Source organism: Hypanus sabinus (genome assembly GCF_030144855.1).
Source record: "Hypanus sabinus isolate sHypSab1 chromosome 24 unlocalized genomic scaffold, sHypSab1.hap1 SUPER_24_unloc_1, whole genome shotgun sequence".
NCBI classification, from domain to species: Eukaryota; Metazoa; Chordata; class Chondrichthyes; order Myliobatiformes; family Dasyatidae; genus Hypanus; species Hypanus sabinus.
The window spans coordinates 1305405-1328764 of record NW_026778922.1 but is presented as its reverse complement, the minus strand read 5'-3'; positions in this window follow the sequence as shown (position 1 = coordinate 1328764).

Here is a 23360-nt window from a genome sequence, read left to right as displayed (position 1 = left end):
TCTGACCCTGGGAGTGTGTGATGGGACAGTGTAGAGGGAGATTCACTCTGTGTCTGACCCCGGGAGTGTGTGATGGGACGGTGTGGAGGGAGAATCACTCTGTGTCTGACCCCGGGTGTGTGATGGGACAGTGTGGAGAGAGATTCACTCTGTGTCTGACCCCGGGAGTGTGTGATGGGACAGTGTGGAGGGAGATTCACTCTGTGTCTGACCCCGGGAGTGTGTGATGGGACGGTGTGGAGGGAGATTCACTCTGTGTCTGACCCCGGGAGTGTGTGATGGGATGGTGTGGAGGGAGATTCACTCTGTGTCTGACCCCGGGAGTGTGTGATGGGACGGTGTGGAGGGAGATTCTTTCTAAATCTTTTTATTATTATTAGTAATATGGACAGAATACAAATGATATATTAATAAAGAAATTACAAACATACAAATTCTATTACAGATGAAAAAAAAACATAAACAATAGTTACAATATAAATTAGTTTACCAAGACATAAACCATACAATATATGTATGAACATGGTAAGTCTAAATATTTCATAATATATGATATTAAAAAAACAGAAAAAAAGAAAGAAAATATATATATATATAATGCAAAATTAGCTAATCTACTAATCTAATAAAGAAGAAAAAAGAAGCAAAAAGAAAGAAAAGAAAGAGAGACAAAAAAGCCATAAGATATATGTATGGACATAGTAAATCTAAATATTTCATAATGTATAATATAAAGAAAACAAAAAGGAAAGAAAAAAAAACAAAAAAAAATTTTTATAATGCAAAACTAGCTAATCTAATAACTATAACTAATAAGTAATAAAAAAAGAAACAAAAAAAAGAGAAGGAAAAAAAAAGGGGGGCTGTTTATAATATCTCACAAAAATAAGTATTCATCAATGCCGTCACTTCCGGTCCTCTCAACATACATAAGCTAAAAGCTGGGAAATCAAATGAACTTGGCACAGGGTCATATTACATCATATGAAAATGTTGAATAAATGGTCTCCATAACTTTTCAAATTTAATAGAAGTCTCAAAAGTACCACTTCTAATTTTTTCTAAATTTAAACATAACGTAGTTTGAGAGAACCAATTAAATACAGTGGGAGGATTAATTTCCTTCCAATTCAACAATATAGATCTTCTAGCCATCAGGGTTAGAAATGCAATCATTCGACGGGCAGAAGAAGATAAATGCAGTGAGTCTAACATTGGTAAACCAAAAATTGCGGTAATAGGATGAGGTTGTAAATCAATATTCAAAACCGCAGAAATAATATCAAAAATATCTTTCCAATATTTCTCCAAAAATGAACAAGACCAAAACATATGAGTTAAAGACACAATTTCAGATTGACATATGATTAATATAAGAGTAAAAATGTGCTAATTTATCCTTGGACATATGGGCCCTATGTACGACCTTAAATTGTATTAATGAATGTTTGGCACATATCGATGATGTATTAACTAATTGAAGAATTCTATCCCAAATCTCACTAGAAATACTAAAACTAAGCTCTCTTTCCCAATCCTTTTTGGTCTTATAAAGAGGCTCTGAACGTATCTTCATAATTATATTATAAAGTTCTGAAATAAACCCTTTTTGAAAAGGGTCTAATTCAAATAAACTCTCCAAAATATCTGAAGGCACAAAATTTGGAAATGTAGGGAGTACTGAACTTAAAAAATGTCTAATCTGTAAATATCTAAAAAGAAATGAAATCTCGGCAAGTTATATTTGTTGGATAATTGCTCAAAAATAAATCAGAAAATCTTAGTAATCCCTTAGTTTTCCAAGCCGAATAAGCTTGATCTATAATGGAAGGGTGGAAAAAAACAATTAGATACAATAGAACTATTTAAAACGAATTGAGTCAACCCAAAAAATCTCCGAAATTGAAACCATATACGCAAAGTATGTTTAACTATCGGGTTGTTAATTCGTTTCGGCAATTTAGAAAGAGCAAAAGGGAGAGAAGTCCCTAAAATAGAACCCAGAGCATAAGCTGATACAGATTTAATTTCTAAACTCACCCAATGAGGGCCAAAAGATCCATCCCAATCTTTCAACCAGCATAACAAGTATCTAATATTAACTGCCCAATAATAAAATCTGAAATTAGGTAATGCTAACCCGCCTTCCTTCTTTGTCTTCTGTAAATATATTTTACCTAACCTGGGATTTTTATTCTGCTATATACATGAGGAAATTTTTGAATCAACATTAGTAAAAAAAGATTTCGGGATAAAAATTGGTATCGCTTGAAAAATATATAAAAACTTAGGTAAAATAACCATCTTAATAGCATCAATCCTACCTATTAGAGATAAAGATAATGGTGACCACTTAGTAAACAAACCTTTAATCTGATCAATTAAGGGTAAAAAATTAAGTCTAAATAAATCTTTATGGTTTTTTGTGATTTTGATCCCTAAATAATTAAAAGAATCATTAACTAATTTAAAAGGTAAATTTCCATAAATTGGGACCTGTCTGTTCAAAGGAAACAATTCACTTTTATTAAGATTTAACTGATACCCAGAAAACTCACTAAATTGAGCCAATAATGATAAAACTGCTGGGATAGATTTCTCAGGGTTAGAAATGAATAGTAATAAATCATCTGCATACAAGATAACTTATGAATGTCTGTCCCACGATTAATACCCAAAATATCCTGTGATTGTCTGATGGCAATTGTCAAAGGTTCTAAGGCAATGTTAAGTAGTAATGGACTAAGAGGACATCCTTGTCTAGTGCCCCAAAATAGGCAAAAAAAGGATCTTTGATTATTGGTAAACACTGAGGCTACTGGAGAACGATAAATCAATTTAATCCACGATATGAATATCAAACTAAAATTAAATTTCTCCAACACATTAAATAAGTAAGGCCATTCAACTCTATCAAATGCTTTCTTCGCATTTAATGAAATCACACATTCTGAAATGTCGTGTGAGGGAGTATAAACAATATTCAATAATCTCCTAATGTTAAAAAAAGAATAGCGATTTTTAATAAAACCGGTTTGATCTTCTGAAATAATTTTGGGTAATACCTTCTCCAATCTGGATGCCAGTAACTTGGAAAAAATCTTGGAGTCTACATTCAATAAAGATATTGGTCTATAGGATGCACAGTTAGTAGGGTCTTTATCTTTCTTCAATATTAGAGAAATGGAAGCTCTATAAAAAGATTGTGGCAAATTCCCCAATCTAATGGCTTCCTCAAAAACCTTACCTAACCAAGGGGAAAGAGTAGCGGAAAAAATTTTAAAAAATTCAACTGTATAACCATCTGGACCCGGTGCTTTCCCAGAATTCATTGAGGAAATAGCCCCTTTAATTTCTACATCCGTAATAGGAGTTTCCAATATTGAAAGATCATCAGATGATAATCTTGGGAAATTTAATTTCCCAAGAAAATCACACATGGTATTACGATCCTGAGGAAATTCAGATTGATACAGGGAGGTATAGAAATCTTGAAATGCCTTATTTATCTCATCATGATTAACTGTCAAATTCCCATTCTGCTGACAAATCTTAGTGATTTGACGTTTAACCAAAGCATTCTCCAATTGACTAGCTAACAGTTTACCAGATTTATCACTATGTATATAAACATCAGATCTAGTTTTCATTAATTGATTTTCAATCGAGGATGTAAGTAATAAACTATGTTCCATTTGAAGTTCAACCCTTTGTTTGTAAAGCTCCTTACTAGGAGCAATCGAATATTTCTTATCAATCTCTTTAATTTTATCAACCAATAAAAGAGTTTCCGTCTTAGTACGTTTTCTCAAACCGACAGAATAAGAAATAATCTGTCCACGTATATACGCTTTAAAAGTGTCCCAAAGTGTTCCGCAGGAGATATCATCTATAGAATTAGTTGAAAAGAAGAAGTCGATCTGCTCCTTCATAAATTTTATAAAGTCCGAGTCTTGCAACAAGGTAGAGTCAAATCGCTATTGTCTGGCATTAGAAGCTGTATCCGTAAATTTCATAGAAAGTAATAATGGAGCATGATCAGAGATAGCTATAATATCATAGTTACAACCGATTACCATTGGAATAAAACAAGAGTCTACAAAAAATAATCAATTCTCAAATAAGCGTGATAAACATGTGAGAAAAAAGAAAACTCTTTGTCGTTAGGATGCCGAAATCTCCAAACATCAAAAACTCCATTGTCAGTCAAAAAAGAGTTAATACAAGTGGCCGACTTATTAGGTAAAGTCTGAATAGATAAAGATTTATCCATCAAAGGATTTAAACAACAATTAAAGTCACCACCCATTATTAACTTATATTCATTTAGATTGGGTAAAGAGGTAAATAAGGACTTAAAAAAGTCAGGACAATCCACATTTGGAGCGTAAACATTAACCAAAGCAACCTTTTTATTACAAAGTAAACCCATAATTAACAAAAATCTACCATTTGGATCCGAAAAAATATCATGTTGAACAAATGGAATAGAGGAGTCAATAAAAATTGAAACTCCTTTTACTTTAGCGTTCGAATTTACGTGATACTGTTGACCCCGCCAAAATCTAAAAAAACGAAATTTGTCCTCCCTCCTCACATGAGTTTCTTGTACAAAAATGATATGAGCATGAAGTCTTTGGAATACTTTGAAAATCTTCTTTCGTGTAATTGGATGATTTAAACCATTAGTATTCCAAGACACAAAATTAATGGTCTGAGCCATAACTCTAAAATCAACCATTTGGTATAGAAAGGGTTAACCAACTAGTAAACTCATGAACCCGGAAGAGGAACAAAAGTAAAGAGAGGACCCGGAAGTGACGACAACACAGACATATTTGAAGTTCACAAACAGCCCAAATGAAAAAACTAACACAAATTGATGCAAAAAGATTCACTCTGTGTCTGATCCCAGGAGTGGGCGATGGGACAGTGTGGAAGAAGCTTCACTCTGTCTGACCCCAGGAGTGTGTGATGGGACAGTGTGGAGGGAGCCTGACTCTGCGTCTGACCCCAGGAGTGTGTGATGGTTTGGTGTGGAGGGAGATTCACTCTGTATCTGACCCCGGGAGTGTGTGATGGGACATTGTGGAGGGAGATTCACTCTGTGTTTGACCCCGGGAGTGTGTGATGGGACGGTGTGGAGGGAGATTCACTCTGTATCTGACCCCGGGAGTGTGTGATGGGACAGTGTGGAGGGAGATTCACTCTGTGTCTGACCCCGGGAGTGTGTGATGGGACAGTGTGGAGGGAGATTCACTCTGTGTCTGACCCCGGGAGTGTGTGATGGGACAGTGTGGAGGGAGATTCACTCTGTATCTGACCCCGGGAGTGTGTGATGGGACAGTGTGGAGGGAGATTCACTCTGTGTCTGACCCCGGGAGTGTGTGATGGGACAGTGTGGAGGGAGATTCACTCTGCGTCTGAACCCGGGAGTGTGTGATGGGACGGTGTGGAGGGAGATTCACTCTGTATCTGACCCCGGGAGTGTGTGATGGGACAGTGTGGAGGGAGATTCACTCTGCGTCTGAACCCGGGAGTGTGTGATGGGACGGTGTGGAGGGAGATTCACTCTGTGTCTGACCCGGGAGTGTGTGATGGGACGGTGTGGAGGGAGATTCACACTCTGTCTGACCCTGGGAGTGTGTGATGGGACGGTGTGGAAAGAGATTCACTCTGCGTCTGACCCCGGGAGTGTGTGATGGGACGGTGTGGAGGGAGATTCACTCTGTGTCTGACCCCGGGAGTGTGTGATGGGACGGTGTGGAGGGAGTTTCACTGTGTCTGACCCTGGGAGTGTGTGATGGGACGGTGTGGAGGGAGATTCACTCTGTGTCTGACCCCGGGAGTGTGTGATGGGACGGTGTGGAGGGAGATTCACTCTGTGTCTGACCCTGGGAGTGTGTGATGGGATGGTGTGGAGGGAGATTCACTCTGTGTCTGACCCTGGGAGTGTGTGATGGGATGGTGTGGAGGGAGATTCACTCTGCGTCTGACCCCGGGAGTGTGTGATGGGACGGTGTGGAGGGAGATTCACTCTGTGTCTGACTCCAGGAGAGTGGGATGGGACAGTGTGGAGGGAGTTTCACTCTGCGTCTGACCCCGGGAGTGTGTGATGAGACAGTGTCGAGGGAGAATCACCCTGTATCTGACCCCGGGAGTGGGCGATGGGACAGTGTGGAAGAAGCTTCACTCTGTCTGACCCCAGGAGGGTCAGATGGGACAGTGTGGAGGGAGCCTGACTCTGCGTCGACCCTAGGAGTGTGCGATGGGACGGTGTGGAGGGAGATTCACTCTGCGTCTGACCCTGGGAGTGTGTGATGGGACGGTGTGGAGGGAGATTCACTCTGTGTCTGACCCCGGGAGTGTGTGATGGGATGGTGTGGAGGGAGATTCACTCTGTGTCTGACCCCGGGAGTGTGTAATGGAAGAGTGTGGAGGGAGATTCACTCTGTGTCTGACCCCGGGAGTGTGTGATGGGACGGTGTGGAGGGAGATTCACTCTGTGTCTGACCTCTGGAGTGTGGGATGGGAGGTGTGTAGGGAGATTCAGTCTGTCTGACTTCAGGAGAGTGGGATGGGACAGTATGGAGGGAGCCTCACTCTGCGTCTGACCCCAGGAGTGAGTGATGGTTTGGTGTGGAGGGAGATTCACTCTGTGTCTGACCTCGGGAGTGTGTGATGGGATGGTGTGGAGGGAGATTCACTCTGTGTCTGACCCCAGGAGTGTGTGATGGGACGGTGTGGAGGGAGATTCACTCTGTGTCTGACTCCAGGAGAGTGGGATGGGACAGTGTGGAGGGAGTTTCACTCTGCGTCTGACCCAGGGAGTGTGTGATGGGATGGTGTGGAGGGAGTTTCACTGTGTCTGACCCCGGGAGTGGGCGATGGGACAGTGTGGAGGGAGATTCAATCTGTGTCTGACCTCAGGAGTGTGTGATGGGATGGTGTGGTGGGAGCTTCACTCCGTTTCTGACTGGGGGAGTGTGTGATGGGACAGTATGGAGCGAGTTTCACTCTGTGTCTGACCCCGGGAGTGTGTGATGGGACAGTGTGGAAGAAGCTTCACTCTGTCTGACCCCAGGAGGGTCAGATGGGACAGTGTGGAGGGAGCCTGACTCTGCGTCGACCCTAAGAGTGTGCGATGGGACGGTGTGGAGGGAGCTTCACTCTGCGTCTGACCCTGGGAGTGTGTGATGAGATGGAATGGAGGGAGATTCACTCTATGTCTGCCCCGGGAGTATGTGATGGGACGGTGTGGAGGGAGATTCACTCTGTGTCTGACCTCGGGAGTGTGTGATGGGACGGTGTGGAGGGAGATTCACTCTGTGTCTGACCTCGGGAGTGTGTGATGGGACGGTGTGGAGGGAGATTCACTCTGTGTCTGACCTCGGGAGTGTGGGATGGGAGGTGTGGAGGGAGATTCAGTCTGTCTGACTTCAGGAGAGTGGGATGGGACAGTATGGAGGGAGCCTCACTCTGCGTCTGACCCCAGGAGTGAGTGATGGTTTGGTGTGGAGGGAGATTCACTTTGTGTCTGACCCCGGGAGTGTGTGATGGGATAGTGTGGTGGGAGTTTCACTCTGTTTCTGACCCCGGGAGTGTGTGATGGGACAGTGTGGAGGGATATTCACTCTGTGTCTAACCCCGGGACTGGGCGATGGGACAGTGTGGAAGAAGCTTCACTCTGTCTGACCCCAGAAGTGTCTGATGGGACAGTGTGGAGGGAGCTTCACTCTGTGTCTGACCCAGCGAGTGTGTGATGGGCAGTGTGGAGGGAGTTTCACTCTGCGTCTTACTCCGGGAGGGTGTGATTGTTTGGTTTGGAGGGAGAATCACTCTGTGTCTAACCCCGGGACTGGGCGAAGGGAGTTTCACACTGTGTCTGACCCCGGGAGTTTGTGATGGGCAGTGTGGAGCGAGTTTGATTCTGCGTATCACCCCGGGACTGTGTGATGGGATGGCGTGGAGGGGATTTCACTCTGTGTCTGACCCGGGGAGCGTGTGATGAGACAGTGTGGATGGTGATTCACTTTGTGTCTGACCCCGTGAGTGTGTGATGGGATGGTGTGGAGTAAGATTCATTCAGTGTCTGACCCCGGGAGTGTGTGATGGGACAGTGTGGACGGAGATTCACTCTGTGTCTGACCCCGGGAGTGTGTGATGGGACAGTGTGGAGGGAGATTCACTCTGCGTCTGACCCCGGGAGAGTGTAATGGGATGGTGTGGAGGAAGATTCACTCTGTGTCTGATCCCGGGATTGTGTGATGGGACAAAGTGGAGCAAGTTTCACTCTGCGTCTGACCCCGGGAGTGTGTGATGGGACAGTGTGGAGGGAGATTCACTCTGTATCTGACCCCGGGAGTGTGTGATGGGACGGTGTGGAGGGAGATTTACTCTATGTCTGATCCCGGGATTGTGTGATGGGACAATGTGGAGCAAGTTTCACTCTGCGTCTGACCCCGGGAGTGTGTGATGGGGCAGTGTGGAGGGAGATTCACTCTGCATCTGACACCGGGAGTATGTGATGGCACGGTGTGGAGTGAGATTCATTCTGTGTCTGACCCCGGGAGTGTGTGATGGGACAGTGTGGAGGTAGTTTCGCTCTGCAGCTGACCCCGGGAGTGTGTTATGGGACGGTTGGTGTGAGATTCATTCTGCGTCTGACCCCAGGAGTGAGTGATGGTTTGGTGTGGAGGGAGATTCACTTTGTGTCTGACCCCGGGAGTGTGTGATGGGATAGTGTGGTGGGAGTTTCACTCTGTTTCTGACCCCGGGAGTGTGTGATGGGACAGTGTGGAGGGATATTCACTCTGTGTCTAACCCCGGGACTGGGCGATGGGACAGTGTGGAAGAAGCTTCACTCTGTCTGACCCCAGAAGTGTCTGATGGGACAGTGTGGAGGGAGCTTCACTCTGTGTCTGACCCAGCGAGTGTGTGATGGGACGGTGTGGAGAGGGATTCTCTCTGCTTCTGACCCCGGTTGTGTGTGATGGTACCGTGTGAAGGGAGTTTCACACTGTGTCTGACCCCGGGAGTGTGTGATGGGCAGTGTGGAGGGAGTTTCACTCTGCGTCTTACTCCGGGAGGGTGTGATTGTTTGGTTTGGAGGGAGAATCACTCTGTGTCTAACCCCGGGACTGGGCGAAGGGAGTTTCACACTGTGTCTGACCCCGGGAGTTTGTGATGGGCAGTGTGGAGCGAGTTTGATTCTGCGTATCACCCCGGGACTGTGTGATGGGATGGCGTGGAGGGGATTTCACTCTGTGTCTGACCCGGGGAGCGTGTGATGAGACAGTGTGGATGGTGATTCACTTTGTGTCTGACCCCGTGAGTGTGTGATGGGATGGTGTGGAGTGAGATTCATTCAGTGTCTGACCCCGGGAGTGTGTGATGGGACAGTGTGGACGGAGATTCACTCTGTGTCTGACCCCGGGAGTGTGTGATGGGACAGTGTGGAGGGAGATTCACTCTGCGTCTGACCCCGGGAGAGTGTAATGGGATGGTGTGGAGGAAGATTCACTCTGTGTCTGATCCCGGGATTGTGTGATGGGACAAAGTGGAGCAAGTTTCACTCTGCGTCTGACCCCGGGAGTGTGTGATGGGACAGTGTGGAGGGAGATTCACTCTGTATCTGACCCCGGGAGTGTGTGATGGGACGGTGTGGAGGGAGATTTACTCTATGTCTGATCCCGGGATTGTGTGATGGGACAATGTGGAGCAAGTTTCACTCTGCGTCTGACCCCGGGAGTGTGTGATGGGGTAGTGTGGAGGGAGATTCACTCTGCATCTGACACCGGGAGTATGTGATGGCATGGTGTGGAGTGAGATTCATTCTGTGTCTGACCCCGGGAGTGTGTGATGGGACAGTGTGGAGGTAGTTTCGCTCTGCAGCTGACCCCGGGAGTGTGTTATGGGACGGTTGGTGTGAGATTCATTCTGTGTCTGACCCCAGGATTGTATGATGGGACCGTCTGGAGGGAGATTCAGTCTGCATCTGACCCCGGGAGTCTGTGATGGGACATTGTGAAGCGAGTTTCACTCTGTGTCTGGCCCCGGGATTGCGTGATGGGACAGTGTGGAGGGAGTTTCGCTCTGCAGTTGACTCCGGGAGTGTGTGATGGGACAGTGTGGAGGGAGATTCACTCTGCGTCTGACCCCGGGAAGGTGTGATGAGACAGTGTGAATGGAGATTCACTTTGTGTCTGACCCCGGGAGTGTGTGATGGGACGGTGTGGAGGGAGATTCACTTTGTATCTGACCCCGGGAGTGTGTGATGGGACGTGGTGGAGGGAGGATCACTCTGTGTCTGATCTCTGGGAGTGTGTGATGGGACATTGTGGAGGGAGATTCACTCTGTGTCTGACCCTGGGAGTGTGTGATGGGATGGTGTGGAGGGAGATTCACTCTGCGTCTGACCCCGGGAGTGTGTGATGGGACGGTGTGGAGGGAGATTCACTCTGTGTCTGACTCCAGGAGAGTGGGATGGGACAGTGTGGAGGGAGTTTCACTCTGCGTCTGACCCCGGGAGTGTGTGATGAGACAGTGTCGAGGGAGATTCACCCTGTATCTGACCCCGGGAGTGGGCGATGGGACAGTGTGGAAGAAGCTTCACTCTGTCTGACCCCAGGAGGGTCAGATGGGACAGTGTGGAGGGAGCCTGACTCTGCGTCGACCCTAGGAGTGTGCGATGGGACGGTGTGGAGGGAGATTCACTCTGTGTCTGACCCTGGGAGTGTGTGATGAGATGGAATGGAGGGAGATTCACTCTGTGTCTGACCCCGGGAGTGTGTGATGGGACAGTGTGGAGGGAGATTCACTCTGTGTCTGACCCCGGGAGTGTGTGATGGGATGGTGTGGAGGGAGATTCACTCTGTGTCTGACCCCGGGAGTGTGTGATGGGACGATGTGGAGGGAGATTCACTCTGTGTCTGACCCCGGGAGTGTGTGATGGGACGGTGTGGAGGGAGATTCACTCTGTGTCTGACCCCGGGAGTATGTAATGGAACAGTGTGGAGGGAGATTCACTCTGTGTCTGACCCCGGGAGTGTGTGATGGGACGGTGTGGAGATTCACTCTGTGTCTGACCTCGGGAGTGTGGGATGGGAGGTGTGGAGGGAGATTCAGTCTGTCTGACTTCAGGAGAGTGGGATGGGACAGTATGGAGGGAGCCTCACTCTGCGTCTGACCCCAGGAGTGAGTGATGGTTTGGTGTGGAGGGAGATTCACTCTGTGTCTGACCTCGGGAGTGTGTGATGGGATGGTCTGGAGGGAGATTCACTCTGCGTCTGACCCCGGGAGTGTGTGATGAGACAGTGTGGATGGAGATTCTCTCTCTGTCTGACCCCAGGATTGTATGATGAGACCGTCTGAAGGGAGATTCAGTCTGCATCTGACCATGGGCGTCTGTGATTGGACATTGTGAAGCGAGTTTCACTGTGTCTGACCCCGGGATTGCGTGATGGGACGGTGTGGAGGGAGATTCACTCTGTGTCTGACCCCATCAGTGAGTGATGGGCAGTGTGGAGGGTGTTTCACTCTGCGTCTGAACCCTGTAGTGTGTGATGGAACGGTGTGAATGGAGATTCAGTTTGTGTCTGACCCCGGGAGTGTGTGATGGGACAGCGTGGAGGTTGATTCACTCTGCGTCTGACCCCGGGAGTGTGTGATGGGACAGTGTGAATGGAGATTCAGTTTGTGTCTGACCCCGGGAGTGTGTGATGGGACAGTGTGCATGGAGATTCACTCTGTGTCTTAACCCGGGAGTGTGTGATGGGACAGTGTGAATGGAGATTCAGTTTGTTGCTGGCCCCGGGAGTGTGTGATGGGACAGTGTGGAGGTAGTTTCGCTCTGCAGCTGACCCCGGGAGTGTGTGATGGGAGGGTTGGTGTGAGATTCATTCTGTGTCTGACCTCTGGAGTGTGTGATGGGACAGTGTTATGCGAGTTTCACTCTGTGTTTGACTCTGGGAGTGTGTGATGGGACAGTGTGGAGGGAGATTCACTCTGCGTCTGAACCCTGTAGTGTGTGATGGGACGGTGTGGAGGGAGATTCACTCTGCGTCTGACCCCGGGAGTCTGTGATGGGACGGTGTGGAGTGAGATTCACTCTGTGTCTGACCCCGGGAGTGTGTGATGGGACGGTGTGGAGTGAGATTCACTCTGTGTCTGACCCCGGGAGTGTGTGATGGGGCAGTGTGGAGGGAGATTCACTCTGCATCTGACACCGGGAATATGTGATGGCACGGTGTGGAGTGAGATTCATTCTGTGTCTGACCCCGGGAGTCTGTGATGGGACAGTGTGGAGGGAGTTTCGCTGTGCAACTGACTCTTTGAGTGTGTGATGGGACAGTGTGGAGGGAGATTCACTCTGTGTCTGATCCCGGGATTGTGTGATGGGACAATGTGGAGCAAGTTTCACTCTGCGTCTGACCCCGGGAGTGTGTGATGGGATGGTGTGGAGAGGGATTCTCTCTGCTTCTGACCCCGGTAGTGTGTGATGGGACAGTGTGAAGGGAGATTCACACTGTGACTGATCCCGGGAGTGTGAGATGGGCAGTGTGGAGGGAGTTTCACTCTGCATCTGACTCTGGGAGTGTGTGATGGGCAGTTTGGAGGGAGCTTCACTCTGTGTCTGACCCCGGGAGATTGTGATGGACAGTGTGGAGTGAGTTTGACTCTGCGTCTCACCCCGGGAGTGTGTGATGGGATGGCGAGGAGGGAATTTCACTCTGTGTCTGATCCCGGGAGTGTGTGATTGGACGGTTTGTGTGAGATTCAGTCTGTGTTTGATCCCGGGAGTGTGTGATGGGACAGTGTGAAGCGAGTTTCACTCTGTCTTTTACTCCGGGAGTGTGTGATGGGATAGCGTGGAGGTTGATTCACTCTGCGTCTGACCTCGGGAGTGTGTGATGGGATGGTGTGGAGTGAGATTCATTCTGTGTCTGACCCCGGGAGTGTGTGATGGGACGGAGTGGAGGGGTTTCACTCTGTGTCTGACCCCAGAAGTGTGTGATGGGACGGTGTGGAGGGAGATTCACTCTGCGTCTGACCCCGGGAGTGTGTGATGAGACAGTGTGGATGGAGATTCTCTCTCTGTCTGACCCCAGGATTGTATGATGGGACCGTCTGAAGGGAGATTCAGTCTGCATCTGACCATGGGCGTCTGTGATTGGACATTGTGAAGCGAGTTTCACTGTGTCTGACCCCGGGATTGCGTGATGGGACGGTGTGGAGGGAGATTCACTCTGTGTCTGACCCCGGGAGTGTGTGATGGGATGGTGTGAATGGAGATTCAGTTTGTGTCTGACCCCGGGAGTGTGTGATGGGACAGCGTGGAGGTTGATTCACTCTGCGTCTGACCCCGGGAGTGTGTGATGGGACAGTGTGAATGGAGATTCAGTTTGTGTCTGACCCCGGGAGTGTGTGATGGGACGGAGTGGAGGGGTTTCACTCTGTGTCTGACCCCAGAAGTGTGTGATGGGACGGTGCGGAGGGAGATTCACTCTGTGTCTGACCTCGGGAGTGGGATGGGAGGTGTGGAGGGAGATTCACTCTGTGTCTGACCTCGGGAGTGTGTGATGGGATGGCATGGAAAGAGATTCACTTTGTGTCTGACCCCGGGAGTGTGTGATGGGATAGTGTGGTGGGAGCTTCACTCTGTTTCTGACCCCGGGAGTGTGTGATGGGACAGTGTGGAGGGAGATTCACTCTGTGTCTAACCCCGGGAGTGGGCGATGGGACAGTGTGGAAGAAGCTTCACTCTGTCTGACCCCAGAAGTGTCTGATGGGACAGTGTGGAGGGAGCTTCACTCTGTGTCTGACCACGGGAGTGTGTGATGGGACAGTGTGAAGGGAGTTTCACTCTGCATCTGACTCCGGGAGTGTGTTATGGGATGGAGTGGAGGGTGATTCACTCTACGTCTGATCCCGGGAGTGTGTGATGGGCTGTGTGGAGGGTGTTTCACTCTGCATCTGACTCCGGGAGTGTGTTATGGGATGGAGTGGAGGTAGATTCACTCTACGTCTGATCCCGGGAGTGTGTGATGGGACAGTGTGGAGGGAGATTCACTCTGCATCTGACCCCGGGAGTGTGTGATGGGACGGTGTGGAGGGAGATTCACCTTGTGTCTAAACCCAGGAGTGTGTGATGGGACAGGGTGGAGGTAGTTTCGCTCTGCAGCAGACTCCGGGAGTGTGTGATGGGACAGTGAGGAGCGAGGTTCACTCTGAGTCTGACCCCATTAGTGTATGATGCGATGGTGTGGAGGTAGTTTCACTCTGCGTCTGACCCCGGGAGTGTGTGATGGGACGGTTGGTGTGAGATTCATTCTGGGTCTGACCTCTGCAGTGTGTGATGGGACAGTGTGAAGAGACATTCACACTGTGACTGACCCCGGGAGTGTGTGATGGGCAGTGTGGAGGGAGTTTCAGTCTGCATCTGACTCCAGGAGTGTGTGATGGGCAGTTTGGAGGGAGCTTCACTCTGTGTCTGACCCCGGGAGTGTGTGATGGGGCAGTGTGGAGTGAGATTCACTCTGTGTCTGACCCCGGGAGTGTGTGATGGGGCAGTGTGGAGGGAGATTCACTCTGCATCTGACACCGGGAGTATGTGATGGCACGGTGTGGAGTGAGATTCATTCTGTGTCTGACCCCGGGAGTGTGTGATGGGACAGTGTGGAGGGAGTTTCGCTGTGCAACTGACTCCTTGAGTGTGTGATGGGACAGTGTGGAGGTAGTTTCGCTCTGCAGCTGACCCTGGGAGTGTGTGATGGGACAGTGTGGAGGGAGATTCACTCTGCGTCTGAACCCTGTAGTGTGTAATGGGACGGTGTGGAGGGAGATTCACTCTGCGTCTGACCCCGGGAGTGTGTGATGAGACAGTGTGGATGGAGATTCTCTCTCTGTCTGACCCCAGGATTGTATGATGGGACCGTCTGAAGGGAGATTCAGTCTGCATCTGACCCTGGGAGTCTGTGATTGGACATTGTGAAGCGAGTTTCACTGTGTCTGACCCCGGGATTGCGTGATGGGACGGTGTGGAGGGAGATTCACTCTGTGTCTGACCCCATCAGTGAGTGATGGGCAGTGTGGAGGGAGTTTCACTCTGCGTCTGAACCCTGTAGTGTGTGATGGGACGGTGTGAATGGAGATTCAGTTTGTGTCTGACCCCGGGAGTGTGTGATGGGATGGTGTGAATGGAGATTCAGTTTGTGTCTGACCCCGGGAGTGGGTGATGGGAGAGCGTGGAGGTTGATTCACTCTGCGTCTGACCCCGGGAGTGTGTGATGGGATGGTGTGGAGTGAGATTCATTCTGTGTCTGACCCCGGGAGTGTGTGATGGGACGGAGTGGAGGAGTTTCACTCTGTGTCTGACCCCAGAAGTGTGTGATGGGACGGTGCGGAGGGAGAGTCACTCTGTGTCTGACCTCGGGAGTGTGGGATCGGAGGTGTGGAGGGAGATTCAGTCTGTCTGACTTCAGGAGTGTGGGATGGGACAGTGTGCACGGAGCTTCACTCTGTGTCTGACCCCGGGAGTGTGTGATGGGAGGGTGTGGAGGGAGTTTCACTGTGTCTGACCCCCGGAGTGAGCGATCGGACAGTATGGAGGGAGCCTCACTCTGCGTCTGACCCCAGGAGTGAGTGATGTTTTGGTGTGGAGGGAGATTCACTCTGTGTCTGACCTCGGGTGTGTGTGATGGGATGGCATGGAAAGAGATTCACTTTGTGTCTGACCCCGGGAGTGTGTGATGGGATAGTGTGGTGGGAGCTTCACTCTGTGTCTAACCCTGGGAGTGGGCGATGGGACAGTGTGGAAGAAGCTTCACTCTGTCTGACCCCAGAAGTGTCTGATGGGACAGTGTGGAGGGAGCTTCACTCTATGTCTGACCCAGGGAGTGTGTGATGGGACGGTGTGGAGAGGGATTCTCTCTGCTTCTGACCCTGTTTGTGTGTGATGGGACAGTGTGAAGGGAGTTTCACTCTGCATCTGACTCCGGGAGTGTGTTATGGGATGGAGTGGAGGTAGATTCACTCTACGTCTGATCCCGGGAGTGTGCGATGGGACGGTGTGGAGGGAGATTCACTCTGCATCTGACCCCGGGAGTGTGTGATGGGACGGTGTGAAGGGAGATTCACCTTGTGTCTTACCCCGGGAGTGTGTGATGGGACAGGGTGGAGGTAGTTTCGCTCTGCAGCAGACTCCGGGAGTGTGTGATGGGACAGTGAGGAGCGAGGTTCACTCTGAGTCTGACCCCATTAGTGTATGATGCGATGTTGTGGAGGAAGTTTCACTCTGCGTCTGACCCCGGGAGTGTGTGATGGGACGGTTGGTGTGAGATTCATTCTGGGTCTGACCTCTGCAGTGTGTGATGGGACAGTGTTAAGCGAGTTTCACTCTGTGTTTGACTCTGGGAGTGTGTGATGGGACTGTGTGGAGGGAGATTCACTCTGTGTCTGAACCCTGTAGTGTGTGATGGGACGGTGTGGAGGGAGATTCACTCTGCGTCTGACCCCGGGAGTGTGTGATGAGACAGTGTGGATGGAGATTCTCTCTCTGTCTGACCCCAGGATTGTATGATGGGACCGTCTGGAGGGAGATTCAGTCTGCATCTGACCCCGGGAGTCTGTGATGGGACATTGTGAAGCGAGTTTCACTCTGTGTCTGGCCCCGGGATTGCGTGATGGGACGGTGTGGAGGGAGATTCACTTTGTATCTGACCCCGGGAGTGTGTGATGGGACGTGGTGGAGGGAGGATCACTGTGTGTCTGATCTCTGGGAGTGTGTGATGGGACATTGTGGAGGGAGATTCACTCTGTGTCTGACCCCGGGAGTGTGTGATGGGGCAGTGTGGAGGGAGATTCACTCTGTGTCTGACCCCGGGAGTGTGTGATGGGGCAGTGTGGAGGGAGATTCACTCTGCATCTGACACCGGGAGTATGTGATGGCACGGTGTGGAGTGAGATTCATTCTGTGTCTGACCCCGGGAGTGTGTGATGGGACAGTGTGGAGGGAGTTTCGCTGTGCAACTGTCTCTTTGAGTGTGTGATGGGACAGTGTGGAGGGAGATTTACTCTATGTCTGATCCCGGGATTGTGTGATGGGACAATGTGGAGCAAGTTTCACTCTGCGTCTGACCCCGGGAGTGTGTGATGGGATGGTGTGGAGAGGGATTCTCTCTGCTTCTGACCCCGGTAGTGTGTGATGGGACAGTGTGAAGAGAGATTCACACTGTGACTGACCCCGGGAGTGTGTGATGGGCAGTGTGGAGGGAGTTTCAGTCTGCATCTGACTCCAGGAGTGTGTGATGGGACAGTGTGGTGGGAGCTTCACTCTGTTTCTGACCACGGGAGTGTGTGATGGGACAGTGTGGAGGGAGATTCACTCTGTGTCTAACCCTGGGAGTGGGCGATGGGACAGTGTGGAAGAAGCTTCACTCTGTCTGACCCTAGAAGTGTCTGATGGGACAGTGTGGAGGGAGCTTCACTCTATGTCTGACCCAGGGAGTGTGTGATGGGACGGTGTGGAGAGGGATTCTCTCTGCTTCTGACCCTATTTGTGTGTGATGGGACAGTGTGAAGGGAGTTTCACTCTGCATCTGACTCCGGGAGTGTGTTATGGGATGGAGTGGAGGTAGATTCACTCTACGTCTGATCCCGGGAGTGTGTGATGGGACGGTGTGAAGGGAGATTCACCTTGTGTCTAACCCCGGGAGTGTGTGATGGGACAGGGTGGAGGTAGTTTCGCTCTGCAGCAGACTCCGGGAGTGTGTGATGGGACAGTGAGGAGCGAGGTTCACCTTGTGTCTAACCCCGGGAGTGTGTGATGGGACAGGGTGGAGGTAGTTTCGCTCTGCAGCAGACTCCGGGAGTGTGTGATGGGACAGTGAGGAGCGAGGTTCACTCTGAGTCTGACCCCATTAGTGTATGATGCGATGGTGTGGAGGAAGTTTCACTCTGCGTCTGACCCCGGGAGTGTGTGATGGGACGGTTGGTGTGAGATTCATTCTGGGTCTGACCTCTGCAGTGTGTGATGGGACAGTGTTAAGCGAGTTTCACTCTGTGTTTGACTCTGGGAGTGTGTGATGGGACTGTGTGGAGGGAGATTCACTCTGTGTCTGAACCCTGTAGTGTGTGATGGGACGGTGTGGAGGGAGATTCACTCTGCGTCTGACCCCGGGAGTGTGTGATGAGACAGTGTGGATGGAGATTCTCTCTCTGTCTGACCCCAGGATTGTATGATGGGACCGTCTGGAGGGAGATTCAGTCTGCATCTGACCCCGGGAGTCTGTGATGGGACATTGTGAAGCGAGTTTCACTCTGTGTCTGGCCCCGGGATTGCGTGATGGGACGGTGTGGAGGGAGATTCACTCTGAGTCTGACCCCGGGAGTGTTTGATGGGACAGTGTGCAGGGAGATTCACTCTGTGTCTGACCCCGGGAGTGTGTGATGGGACAGTGTGGAGGGAGTTTCGCTCTGCAGTTGACTCCGGGAGTGTGTGATGGGACAGTGTGGAGGGAGATTCACTCTGCGTCTGACCCCGGGAAGGTGTGATGAGACAGTGTGAATGGAGATTCACTTTGTATCTGACCCCGGGAGTGTGTGATGGGACGTGGTGGAGGGAGGATCACTCTGTGTCTGATCTCTGGGAGTGTGTGATGGGACATTGTGGAGGGAGATTCACTCTGTGTCTGACCCCGGGAGTGTGTGATGGGGCAGTGTGGAGGGAGATTCACTCTGTGTCTGACCCCGGGAGTGTGTGATGGGGCAGTGTGGAGGGAGATTCACTCTGCATCTGACACCGGGAGTATGTGATGGGACGGTGTGGAGTGAGATTCATTCTGTGTCTGACCCCGGGAGTGTGTGATGGGACAGTGTGGAGGGAGTTTCGCTGTTCAACTGTCTCTTTGAGTGTGTGATGGGACAGTGTGGAGGGAGATTCAATCTGTGTCTGACCTCAGGAGTGTGTGATGGGATGGTGTGGTGGGAGCTTCACTCCGTTTCTGACTGGGGGAGTGTGTGATGGGACAGTATGGAGCGAGTTTCACTCTGTGTCTGACCCCGGGAGTGTGTGATGGGACAGTGTGGAAGAAGCTTCACTCTGTCTGACCCCAGGAGGGTCAGATGGGACAGTGTGGAGGGAGCCTGACTCTGCGTCGACCCTAAGAGTGTGCGATGGGACGGTGTGGAGGGAGCTTCACTCTGCGTCTGACCCTGGGAGTGTGTGATGAGATGGAATGGAGGGAGATTCACTCTATGTCTGCCCCGGGAGTATGTGATGGGACGGTGTGGAGGGAGATTCACTCTGTGTCTGACCTCGGGAGTGTGTGATGGGACGGTGTGGAGGGAGATTCACTCTGTGTCTGACCTCGGGAGTGTGTGATGGGACGGTGTGGAGGGAGATTCACTCTGTGTCTGACCTCGGGAGTGTGGGATGGGAGGTGTGGAGGGAGATTCAGTCTGTCTGACTTCAGGAGAGTGGGATGGGACAGTATGGAGGGAGCCTCACTCTGCGTCTGACCCCAGGAGTGAGTGATGGTTTGGTGTGGAGGGAGATTCACTTTGTGTCTGACCCCGGGAGTGTGTGATGGGATAGTGTGGTGGGAGTTTCACTCTGTTTCTGACCCCGGGAGTGTGTGATGGGACAGTGTGGAGGGATATTCACTCTGTGTCTAACCCCGGGACTGGGCGATGGGACAGTGTGGAAGAAGCTTCACTCTGTCTGACCCCAGAAGTGTCTGATGGGACAGTGTGGAGGGAGCTTCACTCTGTGTCTGACCCAGCGAGTGTGTGATGGGCAGTGTGGAGGGAGTTTCACTCTGCGTCTTACTCCGGGAGGGTGTGATTGTTTGGTTTGGAGGGAGAATCACTCTGTGTCTAACCCCGGGACTGGGCGAAGGGAGTTTCACACTGTGTCTGACCCCGGGAGTTTGTGATGGGCAGTGTGGAGCGAGTTTGATTCTGCGTATCACCCCGGGACTGTGTGATGGGATGGCGTGGAGGGGATTTCACTCTGTGTCTGACCCGGGGAGCGTGTGATGAGACAGTGTGGATGGTGATTCACTTTGTGTCTGACCCCGTGAGTGTGTGATGGGATGGTGTGGAGTAAGATTCATTCAGTGTCTGACCCCGGGAGTGTGTGATGGGACAGTGTGGACGGAGATTCACTCTGTGTCTGACCCCGGGAGTGTGTGATGGGACAGTGTGGAGGGAGATTCACTCTGCGTCTGACCCCGGGAGAGTGTAATGGGATGGTGTGGAGGAAGATTCACTCTGTGTCTGATCCCGGGATTGTGTGATGGGACAAAGTGGAGCAAGTTTCACTCTGCGTCTGACCCCGGGAGTGTGTGATGGGACAGTGTGGAGGGAGATTCACTCTGTATCTGACCCCGGGAGTGTGTGATGGGACGGTGTGGAGGGAGATTTACTCTATGTCTGATCCCGGGATTGTGTGATGGGACAATGTGGAGCAAGTTTCACTCTGCGTCTGACCCCGGGAGTGTGTGATGGGGCAGTGTGGAGGGAGATTCACTCTGCATCTGACACCGGGAGTATGTGATGGCACGGTGTGGAGTGAGATTCATTCTGTGTCTGACCCCGGGAGTGTGTGATGGGACAGTGTGGAGGTAGTTTCGCTCTGCAGCTGACCCCGGGAGTGTGTTATGGGACGGTTGGTGTGAGATTCATTCTGCGTCTGACCCCAGGAGTGAGTGATGGTTTGGTGTGGAGGGAGATTCACTTTGTGTCTGACCCCGGGAGTGTGTGATGGGATAGTGTGGTGGGAGTTTCACTCTGTTTCTGACCCCGGGAGTGTGTGATGGGACAGTGTGGAGGGATATTCACTCTGTGTCTAACCCCGGGACTGGGCGATGGGACAGTGTGGAAGAAGCTTCACTCTGTCTGACCCCAGAAGTGTCTGATGGGACAGTGTGGAGGGAGCTTCACTCTGTGTCTGACCCAGCGAGTGTGTGATGGGACGGTGTGGAGAGGGATTCTCTCTGCTTCTGACCCCGGTTGTATGTGATGGTACCGTGTGAAGGGAGTTTCACACTGTGTCTGACCCCGGGAGTGTGTGATGGGCAGTGTGGAGGGAGTTTCACTCTGCGTCTTACTCCGGGAGGGTGTGATTGTTTGGTTTGGAGGGAGAATCACTCTGTGTCTAACCCCGGGACTGGGCGAAGGGAGTTTCACACTGTGTCTGACCCCGGGAGTTTGTGATGGGCAGTGTGGAGCGAGTTTGATTCTGCGTATCACCCCGGGACTGTGTGATGGGATGGCGTGGAGGGGATTTCACTCTGTGTCTGACCCGGGGAGCGTGTGATGAGACAGTGTGGATGGTGATTCACTTTGTGTCTGACCCCGTGAGTGTGTGATGGGATGGTGTGGAGTAAGATTCATTCAGTGTCTGACCCCGGGAGTGTGTGATGGGACAGTGTGGACGGAGATTCACTCTGTGTCTGACCCCGGGAGTGTGTGATGGGACAGTGTGGAGGGAGATTCACTCTGCGTCTGACCCCGGGAGAGTGTAATGGGATGGTGTGGAGGAAGATTCACTCTGTGTCTGATCCCGGGATTGTGTGATGGGACAAAGTGGAGCAAGTTTCACTCTGCGTCTGACCCCGGGAGTGTGTGATGGGACAGTGTGGAGGGAGATTCACTCTGTATCTGACCCCGGGAGTGTGTGATGGGACGGTGTGGAGGGAGATTTACTCTATGTCTGATCCCGGGATTGTGTGATGGGACAATGTGGAGCAAGTTTCACTCTGCGTCTGACCCCGGGAGTGTGTGATGGGGTAGTGTGGAGGGAGATTCACTCTGCATCTGACACCGGGAGTATGTGATGGCATGGTGTGGAGTGAGATTCATTCTGTGTCTGACCCCGGGAGTGTGTGATGGGACAGTGTGGAGGTAGTTTCGCTCTGCAGCTGACCCCGGGAGTGTGTTATGGGACGGTTGGTGTGAGATTCATTCTGTGTCTGACCCCAGGATTGTATGATGGGACCGTCTGGAGGGAGATTCAGTCTGCATCTGACCCCGGGAGTCTGTGATGGGACATTGTGAAGCGAGTTTCACTCTGAGTCTGGCCCCGGGATTGCGTGATGGGACAGTGTGGAGGGAGTTTCGCTCTGCAGTTGACTCCGGGAGTGTGTGATGGGACAGTGTGGAGGGAGATTCACTCTGCGTCTGACCCCGGGAAGGTGTGATGAGACAGTGTGAATGGAGATTCACTTTGTGTCTGACCCCGGGAGTGTGTGATGGGACGGTGTGGAGGGAGATTCACTTTGTATCTGACCCCGGGAGTGTGTGATGGGACGTGGTGGAGGGAGGATCACTCTGTGTCTGATCTCTGGGAGTGTGTGATGGGACATTGTGGAGGGAGATTCACTCTGTGTCTGACCCTGGGAGTGTGTGATGGGATGGTGTGGAGGGAGATTCACTCTGCGTCTGACCCCGGGAGTGTGTGATGGGACGGTGTGGAGGGAGATTCACTCTGTGTCTGACTCCAGGAGAGTGGGATGGGACAGTGTGGAGGGAGTTTCACTCTGCGTCTGACCCCGGGAGTGTGTGATGAGACAGTGTCGAGGGAGATTCACCCTGTATCTGACCCCGGGAGTGGGCGATGGGACAGTGTGGAAGAAGCTTCACTCTGTCTGACCCCAGGAGGGTCAGATGGGACAGTGTGGAGGGAGCCTGACTCTGCGTCGACCCTAGGAGTGTGCGATGGGACGGTGTGGAGGGAGATTCACTCTGTGTCTGACCCTGGGAGTGTGTGATGAGATGGAATGGAGGGAGATTCACTCTGTGTCTGACCCCGGGAGTGTGTGATGGGACAGTGTGGAGGGAGATTCACTCTGTGTCTGACCCCGGGAGTGTGTGATGGGATGGTGTGGAGGGAGATTCACTCTGTGTCTGACCCCGGGAGTGTGTGATGGGACGATGTGGAGGGAGATTCACTCTGTGTCTGACCCCGGGAGTGTGTGATGGGACGGTGTGGAGGGAGATTCACTCTGTGTCTGACCCCGGGAGTATGTAATGGAACAGTGTGGAGGGAGATTCACTCTGTGTCTGACCCCGGGAGTGTGTGATGGGACGGTGTGGAGATTCACTCTGTGTCTGACCTCGGGAGTGTGGGATGGGAGGTGTGGAGGGAGATTCAGTCTGTCTGACTTCAGGAGAGTGGGATGGGACAGTATGGAGGGAGCCTCACTCTGCGTCTGACCCCAGGAGTGAGTGATGGTTTGGTGTGGAGGGAGATTCACTCTGTGTCTGACCTCGGGAGTGTGTGATGGGATGGTCTGGAGGGAGATTCACTCTGCGTCTGACCCCGGGAGTGTGTGATGAGACAGTGTGGATGGAGATTC